At 43.7% G+C, this 17,582-nt stretch overlaps 1 protein-coding gene across 1 annotated transcript in view; it reads right to left on the reverse strand.

The window, feature by feature from the left end:
* LOC147421877 (uncharacterized) overlaps positions 1 to 10,491 on the reverse strand; it is a 65,346-nt gene extending 54,855 nt beyond the window's left edge. Inside the window, exon 1 of the mRNA XM_086503182.1 lies at positions 10,306 to 10,491. The gene's annotated coding sequence lies outside the window, so the exon portion shown is untranslated. The remainder of the gene's footprint in view (positions 1 to 10,305) is intronic.
* Positions 10,492 to 17,582: the final 7,091 nt, after the last annotated feature.

Below are 17,582 nucleotides of genomic sequence, written 5' to 3' on the forward strand. Positions count from 1 at the left end.
CACGAACAAAACTTTGGCTCTTTGATACTGTGGTGGCTTCGGCTATGCCTTAAGGGGTCCAGATTTGGGGACCATCTGTGGATCAGGATAATTGGAAGCCAATGGAGAGACCTTTGGTATCTATGATTTCCCGAATGATTAGAGCCAAGGCCTCCGTACCACACGCGATTATCCGAGCGGAACTAGCTGCCCCTCCGATAGAAATTGAAGCTCTTACCAGATCAGTGTCCTTTATACATGGTTTGTGGGATACAAATAATTGCCGCTGTACTAGATTGGTCCTCGAATCCTCTCGACAGTTAGCAATGAAAGGGGATACATCATGTTGGTATGCGCAACTGTCTTCCTGGTTTCAGAGACACGGGTTCAGTATGGAAAGATTACCTCCCTACCAATACTCTCTTGAGGCTCCATCACTGGCAATTACACGAACGGAGATTAATAAAATCATCCGTCAGGATCTTATACAGTTGGATACTAAGAGGACATGGGTAGACCCTACACAAGAATTGGGCACGAAGATGGCCGACTACAAAGAAAACTTCCTACAGCTATCTGAAGATGGATTTGTGACTCGCTCGAGCTACATGGATACCCACCTGTCTCATGGTTTGAGATGCGCTATTGGTCAGATTCGTACATCCTCACACCAGCTGGAAATTGAATTTAGCAAATTTAGGGGAATCCCACCTAAGAGCAGAATTTGCAAGTTATACGGAATGGAGCCGAAGACAGAATTACACTACATATGCCATTGCACCGTATACTATGAGATACGTGGGCGTTTCCATTGCCTATTTAAAGAAGGCTTTGGACCTCTAGATAGAGTCATGCAATACCTGCTTAGGATTGTACCTACTGGAAATACATCGGCACAGGGATAATCTAATGAGAAGACAAAGAGCACTACAGCCTCAGAGGCAGATCACAGATTTCTTTGGATCGAGAGAAGCGGGAGGGGAAGGAGAAGCAAGAGACCAGCAGCCAGCACAAAGGAGTACCCACATCCATACCAAAGGCACCCTCATTGACAGGGCGATTGAGCTTAGGAAATCGAGACGACCACGACCGAGATGCAGAAGCACACTTCACCAGAGGAGACTACAACAAAGGATTAGAAGCATTCTAGCCAAACACCCAGAATGCTCCTAAGAAGTTTATTTAATACTTTGTATTTAGTTTTTCACATTTATTTTCACACTTTCACACTTTTCACACTTAGTACTTTAGTACTAAGGTACCCAGACTTTGTAACAGATTCACCACTTTTGTATCAGTTTTGTCTCATAAGTCATTCTGGCCTTTTGAAGACGTTAATATAACATTTCATTTCATTTCATTTCTCTCTCTCTCTTAATAATAAAGAAGCTTCCCTTTCAATTGCGTAGAAAGAAAAGCGTCGCTGCTGTCCTGCCGTAAATAGCGCCGCAAAAAGCGGGTTTCCGTACAGCTGGCAGAATTTCCACACTTTCCGGGGCAGCCATGCCACGTCAACGTTTCAGCTTGCAGAGCCATTTAGGGTTAGGGTTAGGGTTTCTGCAGATTAGGGTTAGGGTTTCAGCAGTCGGGCAATTAGGAGCAACCACGTCATCACTTTGTGACATACCCCCCTCTTAAAAGCATTGTGATCGCCCTCGATTACACCTGCAAAACAGACAAAGGCCATAAACCGTCTTAGCAGACACTGACTGTTAGTACCTACGTACTAGGAACATACATCTAGCACATGTACAATCGAAAGTCACACACACGACATCACAGGACATCACATGACATTCAACATTCATTCGGATCTTAGACCATGATTTATTGGCAATGTAGCTAGCAATCGCATCTAGATCCAGTCGGGACCTCATCGATGTCCGATTGACTAACCCCTATTGCAACCATGTCTATTAGAGATCAAGTAGACCAAAATGCTGCAGTCATTTCATCTATCAGCTTCTGCACTTAAAAACAAGTAAGAAACAAATCAGTTTTATATTCAGGAATTCCATTTCATAAAGTCATACAACAGAATACTGTCAGCTCTCAGTATCCCTGAAGCTCAAAGAGACAACAGTGACTCTAGTATCAAAATCGAGGCATCTCTTGACAAAGGAGCGGAGTAACTCCCTTCTTGTGCATCCCACTGCACCAGATCTCCGGCCAAGCTGAATTCTGGGTTCCATTTGGAGTAGACTATGCTAAACCAAAAGCTTCAAGGTAAAGTTTCACAATCTGAAGAGTATCTGCTAGGTCCTCCTCCTCCATCCACTTTGCATCCAATGCAGGATAGTTCTTGAACATAACCAAGAACCGCCTTCGGACTTTACCTTTATTCTTTGTATCTTTATGTGCCAAAATCAGTTCAGGAACAAGGATCTCCTCATTTTCTTCCACTTCGGGTTGCTCATCAGGCTCCCCATCATCAGGCACATCACCTTTAAAAGGTTTCAAGAGACACACATGGAATGCATTGTGAATCCTCCAAGTGTCAGGCAGTTTCAGTCGGAAGGAGACATCATTAATCTTTTCAAAGATCTGAAAAGGTCCGTAGTATCGCATACTAAGCTTTGGAAAAAGCCTCTCCTTTCCCTTCTTCTTTCTCAGGCCTGCCTTCTCAAAACGTAAGAGCACCCAATCATCCTCTTTCAATTTCAAATCGCGACGATGGCGATCCGCTGCCTTTTTCTATCGTTCTTGAGATTTCTGCAAAGCCTCGCAGACCTTGGCAAAAGCCGTGTCTAAGTCATGCGTAGACTCATCAGCTTCAAAAATCTTATCTTTCGTGCTTAGGAAGGGTGGAACCTTCGCAGCACCTTCAACAATCTCAAATGGCGCCTTCCCCGTCGAAGAGTGTAACGTGTTATTGTAGGCAAATCCCATTGGGTCTTCTGATCCGAGATATAAGACTTCAATAAATCTAGAACCATTGAATTGGCAATCTCACATTGCCCGTCAGTCTGCGGGTGGAACGATGACGAGAACTGCAACGTGTGCCAATGTTCTCCCAAATTGCCTTCCAAAACAAACTCATAAATTTGGGGTCTCTGTCGGAGACAATCCTCTCAGGCATGACATGTAATAAGAAGATCTGGGCCACAAACAGTCTCGCTAAGTGATCCGGCTTGACTGTTTTCCTCACTAGAATGAAATGAGTATGCTTGCTAAATCTGTCAATAATAGTCCAGATACCATCGTGACCACTCTGTGTTCTCGGGAGATCAAAAATGAAATCCATTGCAATACTTTCCCAGGGGCGGGTGGGTATGCGTAAAGGATGTAACAATCCCTGTGCTTTATGCATGTCAAACTTGACCTTCTAGCATACCAAGCAACTGCACACAAACTCTTCCACATCCTTCTTGAGTCTCGGCCAAAAGAAGTATCTCTCTACCTCTTTCAAGGTGGTAGCAATGCCGCGATGACCTGTAAAAGGTGGACAGTGGCATTCGGTCATAACCTTTTCCCTCAATGACTGTGTAACCCACAACATGGTTTTTCTCATCAAGTAGCCATCCCGAATGGAATAACCCGCTACTATCTCCCCATCCCGTATCCGTGTGAAAACATCTGCAAAATCTGTATCTGTGGCATACTAGTCAACCATTCCTCGAAGCTCGTATGTTGTATCGCGGAAATAGCCAAAACCAACGGCTTTCGAGACAAAGCATCTGCCACCACATTCTTTTGTCCCTGCACATGGACAATCTGGAAGTGAAACTGTGACAAGAAGTTCGCCCACAGCATCAGCTTTTCCGATAGCTGCTTCTGTGACAAGAAGTAGCGCAAACTCTAATGATCTGTAAAGACAGTAAAATCCGCTCCGAGTAGGTAATGCCGCCACTAAGTAAGAGCATGGATAACCGCCAAAAGCTCTTTCTCATAAATCTGTGTTGTCATTTCCCGCCTTGGGAACAATCGGCTCTTGTAAGCCATTAAGACCGCACCCAGACTATGACCACAAGCATCACAATATACTTCAAAAGACTTCTGCAAGTCCGGCGGAGTCAAAACTGGTCCCGTAGTCAATTTCTCTTTCAATGTTTGAAAGGCAGTCACCTCTGTGGGTCCCCACGAGAAAGGGACTCCTTTCTATGTCAAGATATGCAAAGGGGAAGCAACCTCTGCAAACTTTCGAATGAACCGCCTGTCGTACGAACACAGTCCCAAGAAGCTTCTAACTTCATGGACATTCTTCAAATCGGGCCAATCACAGATAGTCTCTATCTTGGCCGGATCCATTTGCACTCCCGCTGCTGAGACAATGTGTTCCAAAAAGTGTATCTCTGGTAGGAAAAATTCACTTTGCTTTGCATTAATCACTAACTTGTGATCTCGTAATGCCTGAAAGACCTGAAGCAGACGATCTCTATGTTCTGTCTCATTCTTGGAGAAAACAATGATATCCTCAAAGATAGTGCCAACAAATAGCATGTACTCTCCAAAAATCCTGTCCATCATCCGGTTAAATGTCGCAGGAGCATTGGTTAAGCCAAAAGGCATCACCAAAAACTCAAATAACCCAAAAGTCATCCGAAAAGCTTGTTTTGTAAACGTCTCCCGGCGCGATTTTGATCTGATGATATCCACTCTTCAAATCAATCTTGCTAAAGCACGAGGATCCCTGTAATCTGTCGAGTATATCATCGATCCTAGGAATCGGAAATCTGTTTTTGATGGTGATTTTATTGAGAGCTCTATAATCGATGCACATTCTCCAAGATCCATCTTTCTTCAAAACCAACAACACTGGAGAGCAATACGATGAAGTACTAGGCTGGACAAGACCCTTTTCCAAAAGATCTTTCACTTGGTTCATAATCTCTTCATTCTGTGCTCGGCTCATGCGGTAAGGTGGCCGGTTCGGTGGTGTGCTTCCAGGTATCAGATCAATGGTATGATCTTCAGGACGAGCAGGTGGTAACTCGCCTAGTAGGCCCTCTGAGAAGCAATCGGCGTGAGAGTGGAGAGAATCTTGGCGTTCTTTATCAAGTTTAGACATATTTGTCCTATCCTCATCACTCAACTCTTTCATAAAGATCGAGTAAACAATCAGACTGGATTTCATTAATTTCTAAGACTGGATTTCATTAATTTAGAAATGGCCGAAGCCGATACAATAGGGACAGACTCGCCCTTCAGTTTAATGTCCAAGTACAATGGTTCTGCTCTTCTCTGTGGTCAATGTCGCTTTCCTCGCCCGATAATCGACCACGGCGTTGTTCTTGTGGTACCAGGGAATTCCCAAGAGAACATCACAACCTTCGGCATTAGTAAAAGTCCGCATGCCCCAAATACCCCTGACAATGCAACCGAAGTTTACCAATGACAGGTGTAATGGCTGCGTCCCTGCCGGGTGCCGCTAGAACAGCCTCCGCAAGTGGTCTCATCCGATCGGGAGTGATCTCGAGCCACGCCGCCAATTCCGGTGAAATGAAGTTGGCCTTGGCTCCTCCATCAAAGAAGATCAGGGCCTCTTGGTCTTTCACTTTGCCCCAAGCTCGGCAAAGTTCTGTACTCTCGTCCATGGTGTTGGAATCGGTACCCACACAATCTGGAACCAGTGCTGTTTTCGTCTTGCCTTTTCTTCCACATTCCTCAGCTGCTCTCGAACTCTCAGGCCTTTCGTCGTCCTTGTAGTTCTGTTCTTTGTCGATCTGTTCTTTCAGTGCCTTTTTAGGGCACTTCGCGGAGATATGTCCATGTTCCCCGCATCCAAGGCACTTCCCCTCCCTGATGAAGCGAGCTCTCTCCTGAGGAATAAGCTTGGGTCGTGCATCCTTCTTTTCTGGGTTGCTCTTTCTCTTTCTACTTTCATTCGCTGAAGTCTGTTCGGCTCGTTGTGTCATGACCTCATCAGTGGGGTAGGTCAGACTGCCATAGTGAATGGCAAAACCCTGTTTTGCATGACTCATCAACTCCTGAATAGAAGCTGACTTCTGTTCCAAGCAGTGATCTCGGATCTCTGTAGGTAGACCCAAGGTAAACCGCTCAATCTGTTCTCTGAACGAAATCTTCTTGAATGAAGAGGCGGGTAGAAAAGAGCTCCAAAATCTCTCGCAATAAGCGTCCACTGTACCTTTCTTGGTCATCTGAAGATGGTTCCAAGCAGCTCGTATATCGCGTTCATACTCTTGAGTCAGCCAAGAAGAAATAAAAAGCTTCTTAAATTTCAACCAATTAACTGGCGCAGTCTTGTTTAAAAGAAGCGTGGACCACCAAGTTCGAGCATTCCCCTTAGAGTAAGAGGCAGCTCTCCGAATCTTAGAGTGCTCTAAGTAGCGTCCTCCCGCGAAAGCGATGTCAAACTGCTGTATAAAAGACAAAGCCTTCGAAGCATCTCTATATCCCGAAAACATGTCAAATTTAATTGACTGTCCACCTTCCTTAAGCTCTCGAAGTTTCTTGCTTTTGTCTTCCAGAAAGTCATATTGGTTGGCTTTATAAAAATTCTTCTTGTTTGCATAAAAGTTGCCGTCGTCAGAGTCTGAACTGTCTGTGGACGAGTCCTCTGTAGAACTGTCACTCACTAGGTGAGATTAAGACTTCTTTGTCTTTTTCTTGCCCTTTCCGAAGCATTGTTTCTTGCTTCGCTTTTTACCTTTTCTGTCTTCTTCGCTCGAGTCAGAAGAGCTAGAAGAACTGTCAGAAGAAGAAGAAGAAGAACTAGGTACTTCTTCAAATCGAACACGCTTCTTCAGTTTCTTTGCCTTATCAAATGTCGACTGACGACCCAAATAACCCAGGAAGGCAGTGCCTTTCGTCTGCTTTTTGCCGTGCTTTTTAGCTTTGTTTTTGCGCGTCAAAAAGCTGAGCAATCCGTGCATCAACCACCTCTTCTAATTCCTTCTCTGAGTATTTCTTGTGAGCAGAAGGTTTCTTGAGAGCGGGTTTCGGGGGTGGTGTTGTGGTTTTCTGCCACTGCTCGTGCACTTCCTGAAAAGAAGTCTCACTCATATATTTTCCAAATTTTGGGTCCTTCGCAAAATTGAGCATCATCTTTGTTGCATTGCCGATCAATTGACGACGCTCCATCTCTCGCCGCTCCGCCTGAGTAGGCCGAGGCGGGCCATACTCCTTGTCGGAATCTTCTTTGTAATCCCTTCCCGCATCTCCGGATACAGAGGGAGTCGACTGGTCCTTGCGTGAAGCCATAGGTGCCGCAGAAAAAAATATTTGGGATCAGATTTCCCATAGAAGAGAAATCGGCCGGGCTCTGATACCACTGTAACAAACTTGGACACTCCAAGTCAAGAATCTACCGCGATAGCACCAACTAAACACTTCAAAACAGTTCACAATTGATTTACACTGGCTCAACGGAGTTCCGTGCCTAGAGATATTGGCCCCAAAGACTGGCGCCCCTTTCGGTATTTCTTTTTGTATTAATCTCAGTTCAAAGTACAAGAGTGGTTGGGTCTCATTCTCAGACTCCGCGTCCAAATGCTTTGCAAAGTGGGAGACCAAACCACTTATTTATCTGTTTACAAGGGATGCCAAAAGCAGAGCCCCAAAAGCTTAAAAGCTTGTCAAAAATAAAGTTGAGTGAATCTCTCTCTCTCTCTCTTAATAATGAAGCAAATAGGCCTTCTCAAAAGCTTCCCTTTCAATTGCGTAGAAAGAAAAGCGTCGTTGTTGTCCTGCCATAAATAGCGCCAGAAAAAACGGGTTTCCGTACAGCTGGCAGAGTTTCCACGTTTCCCGGGGCAGCCATGCCACGTCAATATTTCAGCCTACAACCATTTAGGGTTAGGGTTAGGGTTTCTGCATATGAGGGTTAGGGGTTTCAACAGTCGGGCAATTAGGAGCAGCCACATCATCACTTTGTGACACATAGAGCAGACCAAGATGGAATAGCAAGCACTTACCATATAGTATGTCATGTTTGTTTAACCCCATACTGTGACGACCCCTTTTGTGAACTCCACCACCAAAATTTGAAATTGTCGTAGTTGCTCATTGGTTGTGCTTGCAAGCCGTAGTACCTTCATCATCTTGTCGAATACCACCCAAACTTGTAGTCGGCTAAGCACAACACTTGCATTGCTATCATTGTCCGTTGTATACTTGCAAAAATCCATCCACAACTCCCACACATCTTCAAATGTTGATGATCTCGCATGTGCACTACTTTCCTTGGACGGAACCCTCTTCAAAAAGTGCCTTGCCTTTAGTCCACTCATGGACACTGGTTGGGCCACTTCCTGAGCGCTTGCATTGTTCTTCTATGCAACAATAGAGGTGTTGATCCCATGACAATCTATTGAGTTTAAGAGCCCTTCCACTTTTGAGATAGCATCAAACGACCTCTCCATAGGCTTCATTGTAAAGGCATGATCAATATAAAGCTTTAATAAACAATCAAAGATGCGCATAAAAGCATGAAGTGTGCAAAAATGCACAATTGTGAGTAGGAAGTTAATTATAGGGTTCCATTCATTGTCTTTTGTGGTACGATTGAGCTTCTCCAACATAGGACATCGTAGCACCGAATGCTCCTACATACGTGTAATTTGTGAATCTCCTCTTTCTCTGCTTCGTCAACTGTTGCGTTTTTGCGTGTATTCCCCTTATAGCCCTTAATGCAGAATGGACAAGGATATAGAGCTCTAGCCCCTTGTTTGCACTTGATTGTTTTCAAATCGCCACCTAAGTGACAATCAACTTCAACTCCCCTATGCCATCTACTTGCAATTTTCCCTAGCTAGTTGTGTCTTTATGACATCTGTTATCCACGAAATGCGTTCAAGATTCAAAGCAAACACTCCATGGGTCTCTTTGGGAACCTCAATAGCACCAAGCCACCAAATTTCTTTCTCTTATTGGACACTGAAAGATGGTACACAATCCTCGTTCATAGCTATACGTTTTGCATGAAATAATGCCTCGTTCATGAGAGTAATACTCATCTTTTCTAGTCTTCGTTTCTCACAATTTGACACTCGTATAGCTTGAGCACAAACACCAACTTTGATCCTAGCATTGCAAAATATAAAAAACCATAAATTTAATACATTGTGTACCTTATGTACCTATTCCATGGAGGAAAAACAAAACACATATCATATTTGTACCTAACCTATGTTACCTAACTACCTTGGTTGGGTTGTTTTACCCTACCTCCACCTCTCAACCTTATATATGTAGGGCACGTGGGAGGTTTGGGGGTATATTGACATATACTTGGTAGTCGTATACTGCCAAGTGCAAGTTTGTGGTTGATCGTGGTTATGGGGAGTTGATCAGCGCCCCCCCCCCCCTCTCTCTCTCTCTCTCTCTCTCTCTCTCTCTCTCTCTCTCACACACACACACATTACAGAGCTAGTATTTGTCAGGATCATAAGAGGGGAGCCATGGCATGTGTAAGACACCACTAGGCTCAGTTGCCTTTGCAGCCACCAATTTCTTGTAGCACAACTTGATGAGTTGCCTTACGTAGCCCACGAAAGCATCTTAGAACTCAAGGATCTCCTTCTTGCAGAGCTTCATACCCACCACCATTCACAACAAAGCTTCGCCGATTTACACTCCACATACCAGCTTATTTATCACAACCTCACAAAAGGGTTCTCTCTTCTAAGGCTCCGATACCATAATAGTAGAGAGAGAGAGAAACATAAGTTTTAAAGAGGGAGACCACAAAGCCAATGTGTAACTCTGTTGCATTGAGCTAAAACTCCACTCTCTACAATACAACAGTGTTCACAGCCTTCTAGTGTGAAGGATGAGGTTCCAAGCTTTACAAGCTGCATCACTCCTTGCAAGGGCTGACGTTTCAACACTATCCTGGAACACAAAAGAGTCGTTATTGCCCCTCAGAGTACTTTAGCACCTCCATGGAACTTTAGACATGTTGCTTTTTTGAATACATGACTTTCATATGCAGGCAGGAGCCTCTTGTTTCACCTAATTTTGGACTATCTACAATATTAGCTTTTGGTTCATTTTCAAGGGCTTGTTGCATGGACATTCTTAGCCACAAGGCTTCTGCCACAGTTGATAGTCATTGTCTATTTTGTCGCCGTTGGTGCACTCTACTGTGGGCCTTGTCTGCAGCTCCTCTAGGACATCCGTTTTCTCCGACAGTTGGGCAGGACTTCCCTTTGTTTGGCTTTGTGGCATGGCAAGTCGATCCTTCAAAAGCCTCCAGACTACCTTGAGATATAGGTACCCTTGCATTCTCCATAGTTTTTACTTTCTGATAGTGTCGAGCTTTGTGACACTGCATTACTCTCCAACATAGCGGTTCATATTTCATAGTTGCTCTTTGAAGAGAGAAAACCGAGAGAGAGAGAGAGAGAGAGAGAGAGAGAGAGAGACCTGTTCACGATGGAACGTTGAGAATTTGCCGAAGATGATAGAACACTGTTTTCGAACATGCAAATTTGAAGGCTTTGTCGAATGTACATAGCATGCTGAGAAAATGTGCAGGACGGAGCGCGTTACGCAGGAGATTATCGTACTTCAACAAAGAGGGTCGCCAAGGCGCAAATCTACGATAGGAGCGTCAAAAAATATATATCTAATAAATATGTCGCACCCATTTCAACTGACAGAGAGACTCCGTACCCATTTCAAAAAATAAAATGATAGAGAATCTTCAGAGATTCTGTCTCTCTCCCTCTCTGCGTTCAACAACGTGGCCTGCTCGCCCCCGCTCCACACTATCTCGCACGAGCGGCTTCAAATGGGATCTACGGTTAAGGTGATTCGGACCGTCTGATGCACATTTGTAAATTCGGGGCAACCCGCACCCATGTCTTGAACCCGCGACCTCCCCATTGCGAGCCATGTGCACTAACCACTACACCTGCATGCATTCGTTGAAATATAGGGGATTCAAGTATGTCATATTGTAAATGTGGGCCGATTAGTAAATTCGCGGCAAATTTGTAAATTCGGATAGACTAGTAAATTCGGGGAAACCGTCGAATGTGACGGTCCACGATTGGCGCGCCCCGCGTTTTTCTCCTCCACCATTGATCCCATTTGAGCATGCCCGTGTGATATAGTGATGAGGCTCCCCCCCCCCCCCCCCCCCCCCCCCCCCCCTCTCTCTCTCTCTCTCCCTCCCTCCCTCTCTCTCCCACGATGAATCTATGGGGATGCCATTTATTCTATATGGAAGAAAAAGCATGCAGGGCACCCATTGATTTAGGTTATTGCCTGACAAAACAGCCCCTTTGCATTAGCAAAACTAAAGATCAAGAGGAGAGTGTCACATAAGAGAGTGGAGCCTCGCCTTTAGGTTTGCATGAACATTGACTCCTAAAAATTATCCAGGATGCAAAAGGTAAGAGTAAACCACGCTTGTAGTGCACAGGGGAGAGAAGACGGGTGAGGGGATGCAGAGCGCGAGGGAGGGAGAGGAGGAGCAATTGGCGTAGTAGGGAGGAAGCACCCCATGTAGAAGGGGTCGTTTGTGTATGTCACATGTGTGGGTTGTGTGCATGTGTGTGTGCCTGTGATAGAGAGAGATGAGCACATATGCAAAAGGTAAGAGTAAACCACGCTTGTAGTGCACCGGGGAGAGAAGACGGGTGAGGGGATGCAGAGCACAAGGGAGGGAGAGGAGGAGCAATTGGCGTAGTAGGGAGGAAGCACCCCATGTAGAAGGGGTCGTTTGTGTATGTCACATGTGTGGGTTGTGTGCATGTGTGTGTGCCTGTGATAGAGAGAGATGAGCACAGATGCGTAGGGAGGAGTACAAAACGAGCACACGCAAATGGAGAGGAGCAGGAGGGAGGTGGGTGGGAAGACAGAGATTTAGGGGGCGGAAGGCAAGAGCAGAGGGCTATATTTTTTCATGATAGAGCCCATTAGGCGCGATGCTCAAAAAGTAGCAAATTAGGTGGAATCTGGAGAAGATTTCGTGGTTGGAGAGCATAAAAAAGGGTGAGAGTGAGGGGTGGAAGGGGCGGAAGAATCCATGATGAGATTACACATCAATTGGTAGGTGGGCTCTCTCTCACTTTCTTGCAAAGTTGTGCAAGCAGCAAACTGACTTCTTCCTATTTGTCTCATGCACTTGCTGCAAAGCCTCTCTCTCTCTCTCTCTCTCTCTCTCTCTCTCTCTCTCTCTCTCTCTCTCTCTCTCTCTCTATCTAGCTATCTCTCTCTCTTTCACTCACACGCACACACACATAGACACACAGTTGACCTGTTGATGGTGCCTTTCATGGGTCTGTAGAAAAGCAGCAGATGGATGACGTTGCTCGCAGCAGAGCTCTCTCTCTCTCTCTCTCTCTCTCTCTCTCTCTCTCTCTCTCTCTCTCTCTCTCTCTCTCTCTCTCTCTCTGGAGAAGCCATGCATTGTGTGTGTGTCTCTCTCTCAGGAGAAGTTGTGCATTGTGTTCAACAACAAGACACTTGAAGTTGTTGAGAGCTTTAAGTACCTTGGCCTTGAGGTTTCGGCCAATCACAAGTGGCATGAATGTGTTATGCGTCATTTGGAAGCCGGAAAGAGAGCGAACTATGCATTTGAGAACATGTTTAATTTTAGAAGCATCAAGTGTTGGGTTCTCAAGAAGTAACTTTTTGACACATTGGTGACACTGGTTCTTCTTTATGGAGTTGAAGTGTGGGGCGAGAGCATTTCAAAGTCTACTTGGAAAGAGTTTGAGAATGCCCAAAAGCATTTTCCTACAAACTTTCTCCAAGTTAAGTCACAAAGACCATATATGCTCCTACTTCTTGAATGCTGATCTCTTCCAATTGAAGGTTGAAAGGGTTGTGGAGTACATGATAAAGATGTGTCAAAACCCCTCACATCGACTTCCTACAATTGGATGGGAAGCAAGAAAAAAGTTTAGAAGATGCATAAAAGCAAGATGTTAAGCACGGGATGATGCAAGACATAAAGAAGTGATTTGGGAGATGGGATGCATTACACTTGCTACATGATGCCTCAATAGACTCCCAATTGAATGAAGCTTTTCTACAAAGTCAATGTATCACGGCTTGGGAGAAATCCGGTGGGTCAGGCTTCATACATTACACCACCCATATTGCCCCCAACTACAAAACCATGTTCTTCATTGAAAGACTCAAATTGTACTCACCCTTACATGCTTGAGCCTATCCCCTTGTCAGCGATACGCACTATCGCAGTCATTCAGCTCAGCTCCCACTCCCTTTGATGTGAGACAGTGTGTTGGGGCAATGGAGAACGGTCAAATCGATTGTGCACATTATTCTTACTGTAAGTTCAAAAGTCTAAGTACGGAACACTATTGGACTGCTCAACTTTTGGTCACTTCCGAACTTGCTTTCCTCACATTTTTTACTTAGACCTAAAAAGTTTCCTCTCCCAGCCACAGTGTGGGCTCTCCATTGTGACTCTCACTACCACCATTTTGGAGCATCAAGAATCACTCATCAGTCGCAAACATACTACATCACATGTAACTTTGGTCCCATAGATCATATTTGAGCTCCGAGGACACTTCAACTTCGAGTCTTAATTCCTCATTGAGGATCGGTATAGGTATAAGAGGAGCAAGCAAGGTACATATATTCCTCCAAATTGGACGATGATGCATGCCCAAAGCAAGTGCCTGACAAGCACGAGGAAAAGATAAGACATAACCATTTGCATCTACCACATCCTCAATGCGTCTAATACCAAATTTCATCAAATTGTAAGCCTTGACTGGTTGTGTGACTGCTAAGGGTAATGCAAATACCACAAACCAGTGAAGGCTTTCTTTATGCAATGAGTTACCATTTAAAGAGGATCTTCCAGACCACTTAAGCTGAGAAAGTACATGTTTCCAATCCAATATCAATCTTGTAGAGTGAGGGCAACCAGGTATGGTACCTTCGAAACGACCTAATATAGCTTCCCAGTGATTAGTGATCCAATTCCCATATGCCTTTGTCTGCATAGAAATGCACATGATAGCCAGCATGCGCGACCAAGGTTGTACTTGTGCAAAAAAATCAGTAAGCAAGGTGGCTTTACGCGCAAGGAGATGAAAATGTATGTTCAATATGTTAAGCCCATCATGCGATCTTGGTGTACAAATAAATTGCATTCGCAACAAACGTAAAGCTTTGCATTTGGGATGTGTTTTCCACAACATTTCCATTGCTTACGACATAAATGCCGAAATGTCTTTAGGCGTCCAAGATAACAGCGACAAATAAAACTGGGCATGCACCATAACAATGGATTGCACTATTCGTAATCGTACATGAAGAGGCCAAGTGGACAATTTCCAATACTTTAGTTTCTGTGAACTTAGTAGTCACCCATTCCATCTGCTTTTTTGTCGTGATGAACCAGCCAATTGGATAACCCAAGTGACGTATCACATCATGAGGTGATAGCAATTGTCCAGGCCATAAAATAGAGTGCCAATCACAAGATTTAAGAGGCAGCAAAATGGATATTTTGAAATTGATATGCAAACGAGCTGCCAACCCATAATTTGATAAAATATTCATCAAAACTTGAAGATTTGTACGATCATTTTTAGGCATAAAAAAGGAGTCATCTGCATATGCCTGAGCAATAAAAGAGGGACTAGCTAAAATTTGCAGCCCATGCAATAGGCCAGCATCAACCATCTTGTCCACATATAAAAGAATGGGTGAGTGGAAATTCCATAAAGCAAAGCACTCAACAGACAACCCTGTCTAACAGAACGACCTAGTTCTCAAGTGTCAGAAAGGCCATCCACAATGATTGCACGAGCTATAGCATCAGAATACATCCAGTAAAGGACATTGACCCATTTGGGACCAAAACCCAACTTAGACATAATTTGCAAAATATAATCCCAACAAACCGAATCAAAAGCTTTGGCTATATCTACCTGTAATACAAGTACATCCTGAGAAGAGTACTTTGCATATTCAATGGCTATCATAGCATTCGCAATGTTGTCAACAATATGACGTCTTGAAATGAACCCGTATTGACTAGGATGAAGACCACGATAAAGAATATCCCTCACTCTATGCACTAGCATCTTAGCAACAAGCTTATATACAACTGGCATAAGAGTGATTGGTCTCCAATCATCAAAATTCAAAGTGATTGGCTATATCTACCTGTAATACAAGTACATCCTGAGAAGAGTACTTTGCATATTCAATGGCTATCATAGAATGCGCAATGTTGTCAACAATATGAAGTCTTGAAATGAACCCGTATTGACTAGGATGAAGACCACGATAAAGAATATCCCTCACTCTATGCACTAGCATCTTAGCAACAAGCTTATATACAACTGACATAAGAGTGATTGGTCTCCAATCATCAAAATTCAGCCAAGTGCTTTTTTGAAAGCAATTCAACAGACCTTGTTTCCATAATGATGGAAGCTGTTGTTCCTGCCATGCAATGTTAATCATGAACAACAAAGCATCCTTCAATTCATTCCAAAAGGCATGAAATAATTCAGCAACAAGACCATCCCATCCTAGAGCTTTCCACTTCCCTAGTGCTTTGAGTGCATCATACAGTTCATCCTCTGTAAAGGGTTGCTCCAGTGTGTTCACTTCATCAGAATCCATAATTGGAGAAACAACTTCAAGAAATTGCAATCTAGCGACATATTTTGAAGCAGACAAAGGAGCAGGAGCAGCAAACAATCTAGTGTAATGCTGAACACACTCCTATGACAATTGCAGTTTTGAGGAAGTCCATGAACCATCTGAAGATGCGAGAAATGGACTGTCTCTGACGCGAAGCATGTAGACTTTAAAGAATTGTTTCAAAGAACAACCTTTGTCTGCTATTGGCTTTTCTCTAGATCGTATCTGCCATTTATGAAGCTTACGCATTTGATTGCATGAAATAACATTATTTGCCTCACATAATGTTTCTTGAGTAGAACGAAGCGACAAAATATCAGCATCCGACTCCATAATACATTGTCGTTCTTGCTTGGCCCAGGCTAAAGTCTTTGTTGATCCCCAAGAAACCATTTACCAAAATCCGCAATAACATATTGCATGCGTACAATAAAAGAATTCCATGCAAATTCAATATTAACATGTGCATGCATGAAAAGAGGTTGTATGGCCGTCACAACCATTTGACAAAAAATCTCATGCAAAAGGTAGCTTCTGTTTACATGTAACAAACGTCGAGACAACACAGTTTCTTCAGATTGGGACATATCAAAACACAACTCCAGCCATATCAGAGCATGGTCGGATAAGCATACAGAATGATCAATCCGCATTTTACATACAAAGGAGTTGTATTGATTTGCATTGAGCAGATACCACCGATCTAATCTCGCTCGATAGTGTGCAGAAGCATTATGTGTATAAGTAAAACCCGAATTGCTCAGGTTTGCACAAAGCCACAAGTCCTCAGCATATAAAGCATCCAATAAAGATGACCTCTTTTGTTGCTCAAACTGAAGCATATGGGATTTTTGAGAAGTATTATCCCTAGGAGATGGCGAGTTATTGAAATCATCACAAATGAAAGCGTTTGAAAGCTAAGGATACGTACTCATAGAGCTCCACATGAGACCTCGTGTTCTAGAAGATTGTGATGCATATACTCCAGCAAACTCATAAATTTCTACATTGATCATACATTGGAATACCATCCATCTACCAGCAGGATCATTATGTGAAACATGTGGATTCCGTTCATGGTGAATGAGCATAGCCACACTTGAGAAATCTGCAGACCCGGCATAAAAAATATCATAGCCCAAAAAGAAGCCAGACTGTCTAGCCAACCAATGTTGATTATGTTCTTGCAAACACACAACATGAGGATGCGTTGTCATGACATAATCCCAAAGAAGACTCCATTTATTTACATGTGAAAGGCCTTGTATATTGTAAGAAACACATTTAACTGGAAAAGACATTGAATATATACATATGTATAGTGAGGCCACAAAAAATCAAGCAATAGCCATGTCTTCATGCTCATCAACCTGTGCATGAACATGAAGAACATCTATATCATCTGAAACAAGCATGGGCATCCCTTTTTTCAATACATCAGTCCAGAGTCTAGAAATTGGAGACATGTCCTTTGAAGTCTGCCTTGGCGTAGGAGCTATTGCACTCCAATTTCTGGAATGGAGAGGCTTTGTCTTAGGGGAGATAAACTTTTTTGGCTGTTGCCAGCCATTAGGGCTAGCCTTATTAGCATCTGTCATCACAGCTTTCCCCTTTTCTTTAGCTTTCAAGGACTCTGCATCCTTCTAAAGAGTAGACTTTAAATTGTCATCAGATACAACAAAAACAGAAGATTTCGCTTTTTTTGTCACTAAACGAGTAGGAGCAATGTCCGATTGAGGAATAGCATTTGGGGGTGGCTAATGAACTACCTGTGGACATTCTGAAGCAAGATGCCCAAATTATGACATGTAAAGCATGCTCCTGCAAAGACTCCCCATTTCAAATCAAAGTAGATTTCCCCCATTTGAACATCTTCAACCTCAATTTCAATCGGGTTTCCTCAGTGTCCCACAAGATACAAAATCTATTTCTATTTCCAGTGGGACGAGGAGGGCAAGTCACTTTTCCCAAGGAAGCTCCCAGAGGACCGGGTAATTTGTCTCGCATATAATCAGGGAAATTGACCACCTCCACCCATACCGGACAAGAATGTC

This window comes from Adiantum capillus-veneris, chromosome 27, assembly GCF_014529385.1.
Source record: "Adiantum capillus-veneris isolate H3 chromosome 27, ASM1452938v2, whole genome shotgun sequence".
NCBI lineage: Eukaryota > Viridiplantae > Streptophyta > Polypodiopsida > Polypodiales > Pteridaceae > Adiantum > Adiantum capillus-veneris.